Genomic DNA, 6,980 nt, shown 5'->3' with positions numbered 1-6,980 from the left:
ACCTGAATTATCAGGAATTCCTCTCCATGGGAGATTTGTACCCTCCCCCAATTTATTTATATAGTTAGTCTTTTATTTAAATCAGTATGAACTCTTGGATATTTACTTTGTACCCTGGGTTATAGTGAATACTACTTAATTATTTTGTTGCTCAGAATCTTCCAGTTTTGGCCCTTGGGAATTCTTTTAGTTGATTTCTGTTTTCCTTTGACATAATCCCATCTGTGCCTGTGTGTGTATGTGTGCGTTTATTGTTTTGTTGAATTAACACTTCCTCACTGTCTGGAACTACAAGAGTCTCCAGGTTCATCTTGTACATTTCCTGCTCCAGACCTAGAATGACCTATTTCTCCAGGAACATGGTTTCTTTTCATTGGCAAATATGTTCAAAAACAACAACAACAACGTAGATCTGAATGCGTCCATTGCTACAGGGGAGTGCTTGTTTCTTGGCTTCTCAGCTGACAGTGTGAGGAAGTTTTTGTATGTTCTGACCTATGTATGTCCACCTAAGTTGCATCTACCGATCCATTGATCCATATATACATATAGACATAGATGCATGTCTATAAGGAATAATCGTTTATATTAACATAGTAATATAAATATTTATAATATTAAGCTATCAACATAGCTTAATACGTTAAGCTCCGTCATCCATTAGCACATGGGCTGTTATAGCCGTCTCCCCTCACGTGTCTGTTACCCCCAGGCTAACTGCGCAAGAGCCTGTGAAGGGCTCACTTCCCCAGCGAACAGCGAGCTCTCAGCATCCTGTACCGCGTCCGGCCGCCGGCAGGGGGAGCAGAAGCGCCACGTGGCGTGACGCACATAGGGCGCATGCGCTTTCTGCCCGCGGACCTCGAGGACGCCGCCTGCCCCCGAGAGCAAGCGGTTTGTTTCCTCAGGACAGACCCGACCTGAAGGTACGTATTTTTCTCAAAGAGCGGTAAAGTGCTTTCCGTTTTGTGGACTTTTCCAAGTGTTTTATTCTTCACTTTCTCGTGCACTGATTTAGCAAGACTTCTTTTACAGAAGTATGCGTTCGGTGAGGGGTTTGGGGTGAAAATCACAGGAGGCTGTCGTATTTTTTACGGGTTCAAGATAATTTCTGAGGGGAAATCCCACTACAGATTCGGAGGAAGGGACCCGTGTGGACGCTGGTGGAAGCACCACGACGAGCCGGGGTGTTTGGTCGAGTGACTTGGGGACACGGGAAGGGCCTGGTCAACAGGCACCCGGTTCCCAGGTGAAAGGGAAGTAGTGTTTGCAGCGCTACACGTGTTTATTACTTTCTAGAGGGTAGTTTTTCTATAAAGTGAAAGTAGTTGAAAAAACATTGAAAAATAGAAGAGTAGGTGTATTAAAACTCCCAACCATGTTTAAATGTTGATATTTTATTCACATCCAAATCAGAATTTATTATGATTTCACTTTGCAGGCTTTAAAGGAAGTTGCCTTCTCTCTCATATATTTAAAATAATGCTTCTCAGTGTATCTCGTTTTCAAGTTGAATTATTACCATGATTAACTTTTTTTGTGTGACCCAATGACAGCCCTAGATACTTTTGAATTTCATCTTATGACAGGTCTTCTGCAGGACCTCAGTGTGACAGGAATTGTTGAAATAAACCGAGGACACTCCCAAATTTATAAAATTGTCATAAAAAGACATGGAGGGAAAATATTGATTTTGAAACAAAAGCTTATATTCAAAATGACAGTAGATTGTTTTTAAACGGTTTTTCAGAATCTTGTATTCTTTCTTGCACCAGTAGTCTGAGACATCTCAATTCTAAGTTTTATTTATTTATAAATTTTATTTTACTTATTTATTGTCTCTGCCTACATTGGGTCTTCGTTGCTGCGCGCAGGCTTTTCTCTAGTTGTGGCGAGCGGGGGCTACTCTTCATTACTGTGCACGGTCTTCTCATCGCGCTGGCTTCTCTTGTTGTGGAGCATGCGCTCTAGGCCCACGGGCTTCAGTAGTTGTGGCTCACGGGCTCTAGAGCTCAGGCTCAGTAGTTATGGTGCACAGGCTTCGTTGCTCTGTGGCATGTGGGATCTTCCCGGATCAGGGCTCGAACCCGTGTCCCCTGCATTGGCAGGTGGGTTCTTAACCCCTGCGCTACCAGGGAAGCCCTAGAATATTTTAAAGACAGAAATTTGAGCTGTCAGATAATCCTAGGAGAGAGAAAGTTCCCAAAAGGAGATCATGCTTTGGTTCCAAGTAAAAGGTTGAGATACACTCATTGCATTTAATTATGGGGGAATAACTGTGATCTTATCAAAATTTATTAACGAGATCATTAGTGATTTTTACAAGTGAGGGAGTGTGACCAAGTATGTACTGTCACCATACTGTGACCAAGTATGTAGTGTTTTTCAGTTTTATTTTGAAGGGGAAAGGTCACGTGGCAGGGATGAGATGTAAACTGGCTTAGAGCTGGTTTTTATTTCAAGAGTGTAGAGACTAAATGAGTTTAAGGAGATGGATGGGGAAGTGATGAAGAGGTTGCTGGTACAATAAATTCAGTTTCTAATCTATAATATGAAATATTTGAGGGAGTAGGTGAAAAAGGGGTACAACTGGAGAAGTTGGATTTAGTTAGGAACAGAGATGACTTTTCAGTTTTTACATGAGAAGACACACTGATGAGTTGGAGTCCAGGAATAAGTACAGATTTCACGCCAGTGAGCAGAACTGTTTCTTCACATTATCTAATTCATCTCTGCAGTAGGAAGTGAAGCCATTTTTGAAAGAGAATTTGTGAGATTTGAAAGGTACAGAGAATATTGACATATTAATGAAGCATGGCAGAGTGATTAGTAAGCCATAGTAAGATGCCAGATATTCAGACAAAGCCTTTGGGAGATATATGACACTGTAATTAGACCAGATCAATACCTAAACCTGAACTGTGACAGATGCAGCCATGGGAAGAGGAGATATTTGGGGTCATCTGGGACTGGCGTCTCAGTGGATATGGGGAAGGACTAAGGGGCATTAGAATTGTTGGTCTTGGTGTGTATATGCTGAAATGAGTAATTGTGTGTTACACTGACCTGTAAAAATGAGGAGAGGTGAGGGCTGATTTTGGAAATTGAGGTCAGTGAACTGGAGGTTCCCATGTAGTAGGAGAAGGGCATGGGCAGTATTTGTAGGGACAGGCTGAAAGGAGGAGGTTTGTGAGGGAGAGGTCTCTGGTCATGGATCTGACTGGTGACATATACAGGTAAAACCTGGTCTTGGTGTCTACCCACAAGATTAGAATATTTAGTTATTTGATATTCAGAGATGGGCAGAGCTCATTTTAAATTCTTATTCTGTCGATTTCTAGCCGCACAATTTTGTCATATAAATAAAGCTTCCTGAACCTAGCGCACATCAGTTGTTAAATGTGTGACTAGGGCTTCCCTGGTGGCGCAGTGGTTAAGAATCCGCCTGCCAACACCGGGGACACGGGTTCGAGCCCTGGTCTGGGAAGATCCCACATGCCGCGGAGCAAGGAAGCGTAGCCCCTGCTCGCCGCAACTAGAGAAAGCCCGTGCACAGCAACAAAGACCCAACTCAGACAAAAATAAATAAATAAATTTATTTAAAAAAAGAAAAATGTGTGATAATCCATAAAGGCAGGGTTGTTGTGAGTATTAAATGCAACAACGTATGTATGTAAGCAAATACATGTGAATTCCACTCAGGGTCTCACTAACACTAGCAGATTTTTTTTTTTCTGTTTCCAGGTCCTCAGCATCAAAGGGTTTTAATCATATTCTGTTGACACAGTGTCAGTATTTGGTGATGTAATATATTTAATTGTAAACTTTGTTTTAGGTAGTACTTGAGAGTTGACAGATTCTTTCATATCCTTAAATTATAAAATGAAGGGATAATCTTGTTCATAAAAATAACTAGAATTCCAGGCACCATTTCACTGAGATATCCCAGTCAATAAATTTCCTCCAGAATGAAAGCCCTTCACTATATTTTATGAGCCTGTCTGCCTTATGGGGATTGTGCAGCATAACTGTAGCATTATGACACTTGTACTCCTGCTTGGTTCTGTGCAAGGGGTTGTATATGCTAGACTCGCATGATGAGACTCATTGAGCACTTGAGCAAGGGATGGGTCTCTGAATTGTTTCCGCTCAGCATGAAAGAGATTCCAGAGTTGCTGGGTCACGTATCCAAGGCCCTGAAGTATACAGCTAGGGTTGAGACACTGACATTGCCTGAATTCCACATGTGGAGGAGCCAGATGACTAAAGGCAAGTTATCTTGAGCGAGAGTACGGGACACTGCTGAGCTGAGACGGGTGTTGCAAAACAATGCTAGGGGACCTCACCAAGATTTATAGAATCAGCGACTCCAGAATGGCGTCCTGGGTTATGGATACGAGACTCTCCATATGGCAGGAGTCAGGTTCTCTTAGGATTTGGTGCCAGTGATGGAGTTAAATAATACATCAGAACGCCGCATCTAATTAAACTGTAAAGCCCCATACTTGTGTTTTGTTATCTATGTAGTGAGGATGTCAATATCTGCATTATGAGCGTCACAGACTTACAGTCGACCCTTGGAGAGGAGAGCCCTCTCCCCATTTGTCCTTGTCGCCGCTGCAGACACGTGCGGGTTGAGGAGTCACTACCATGTGAAGGTTTGCAGATTCAGGACGCTGGGCATGTCTGGGAATGTTAGAAAAGACTGGAGTCTCTTGGCTTCTTTCTCTTTCCTCAGCTTTGCTTAGCTTTTGAACTGTCCTTTGGTGAGAATACACAGGAAGACAGGGCGACTGAGTTCCAGACAATGCAACCCCAGGTGAGTAGCACTTGCTCTTCCTCGTGAATTGATACCTGTTTTTCCAGGGGAGGAGTGTGTTTCCCGTCTTGGCCTGGATCTCCTGTGTGCCCCCGTGAAGTTAAATTACTGCCTGTCATATTTCCTCAGGACTCTGGGAGGCTTATGGCAGGTCGGGGATTGATCAAGAAATAATCCCCTACCCAATATTTACACTACTTTATTCCGTTCCCCACCCCCTTCATCATGTCCTTGAAGAAAAGGTGAAAAGTTGTTTCTTCTAATGTATCCCATGTTAGTGTCCGCTTTGGGCTTAGGCATGTGGTGGACACAGGTGATGGAAATGAGTAAGAGCAAACGTTTGTAGTCCTACAGGGAGGCAGATGTTTCTTCAGGTGAGTTCAGTCCATCCAGTGATTCAGATGCTGCAGAGGAGGGCTGTGCAGCATTGAGATTGGGGTAGCAGGGAGGAGAGCAATGAGGAATAATTCATTTATTTTTCCCAGTTTTAAATTTATTCAAGTGTTTATAGAACACACTTGAACATTTAAATAACTTGAAAAAAGAAAACAATTCTTCTTACCCCTCTTGCTCCCAAAACCCCAGTTTCCTTCTTTGTAATTAAACTGTGTTGAAATTTGAAAACAGAAAGAAATGTCTGGGGCTTCCCTGGTGGCGCAGTGGTTGAGAGTCCGCCTGCCGATGCAGGGGACACGGGTTCGTGCCCCGGTCCGGGAAGATCCCACACGCCGCGGAGCGGCTGGGCCCGTGAGCCATGGCCGCTGAGCCTGCGCGTCCGGAGCCTGTGCTCCGCAACGGGAGAGGCCGCAACAGTGAGAGGCCCGCGTACCGCAAAAAAAAAAAAAAAAAAGAAAGAAATGTCTGGAATCGTTTTCTTAATTCGGGCTGTGCATTGCGGAAAAAGGATTGTAACGGAGTAAACCTAGGTTCTTGTAGCAACTTTTGAAGGACTGGAAAGATCAGGTTCAACTGAGGGGCCTCTATTTCCCGTTAGCATATAGACAGGGTTGTGATAACGGGAAGAATAATGATAACCCATGCTTGAAGGTCCCAGAGAAAATGGAAACGCAGAGCCTCACCACAGGAGGGTCAGGCCAGGACACTCCTTCTGCACAGCAGTCTCAGGCCCCTTGGGGTTTGCTTCTGAACTGTACGACTTATTCTCTGTCGCGAACATGTGAGTTGTGTAGAGATGAGAGAGGCCACCCCTGATTACCCACATTCTCTTGGAGGATGTTCAGTCCTACAGAATTTGGCCATCATCTGTGCCCACGTTATTTCCACCACAGTTATCTCACTCATGTTCATAATGATGTTATGTTTTCAAAGTGGGTGGATATTTCTGTCTGCGTGAAAGACACACGACATGTCACCATAAACATTTGACTGGAACCCCAAACAGGGTTGAGCTTTCTCTTATACAGCAACCCAACCGCAGCACTGCCGTGTCCAGTATCTTCCCGTGGCCCTTTGTAGGGAAGGCCCTGGCTTCACAAAATGTCCATGATGTTTTAGGAATTAGTGACCTTCAAGGATATAGCTGTAGACTTCACCCAGGAAGAGTGGGCCCTGCTGGACACATCCCAGAGAAAGCTGTACAGAGATGTGATGCTGGAGAGCATCATTCATCTGGTGTCTGTGGGTGAGTCTGTCAACACTGATATATGTTTAACAAGTATACAGAACAGCTTCCACGTATCCCCCTCCCTTCTCAACCCTCATTCACATTCTTTCATGGTTCTTAAAACTACTTGAAGTTAATTCATTTGTTTATTTATTTACTTACACCTGTTTTGTCAGCCCAAAATAATATAGTTTTCCTGACCACTCTTCCCTTTCTCTCTTCTTTATCTTTAACAATCAGGAATTCAATGAATATTTTTAAATGAATAAAAGTAATAAATATTTACTAAATAACTGTCCTGCTCTGTATACTCACCTGATGGTTAAAAATTCATTTTTGAAAATGATACAAGTGATCTATTTCCAAAGAGAAAATTAGATTGTTCTGGTGGAGCTTCTGTGTTTCGGATTCTTTTTTAAAATGTAAAGTTCATCCTACTGTGGGAACATTTAATTTCTCCGTTGAAAATGCTGAGGATTCTTCACTCTGGCTTTGACCTTGGGCCTGCACACCAGCAACAGGAAGAGCTCCCTGTGT

General features: G+C 43.3%; 1 long non-coding RNA gene across 1 annotated transcript; it reads left to right on the top strand.

Annotated features, from left to right (window-relative positions):
* Window positions 1–873: 873 nt before the first annotated feature.
* LOC141277509 (uncharacterized) lies at window positions 874–6,461 on the top strand. The gene is made up of 3 exons (XR_012328999.1): window positions 874–926; window positions 4,739–4,819; window positions 6,335–6,461. It is a non-coding gene; the product is annotated as an uncharacterized lncRNA (long non-coding RNA).
* The last annotated feature ends 519 nt before the right edge of the window (window positions 6,462–6,980 follow it).

Source organism: Tursiops truncatus, chromosome 21, assembly GCF_011762595.2.
Source record: "Tursiops truncatus isolate mTurTru1 chromosome 21, mTurTru1.mat.Y, whole genome shotgun sequence".
Classification (NCBI taxonomy): domain Eukaryota; kingdom Metazoa; phylum Chordata; class Mammalia; order Artiodactyla; family Delphinidae; genus Tursiops; species Tursiops truncatus.
Note: the sequence above shows the minus strand (reverse complement) of the source record. Positions and strands in the feature narration are given on the sequence as shown.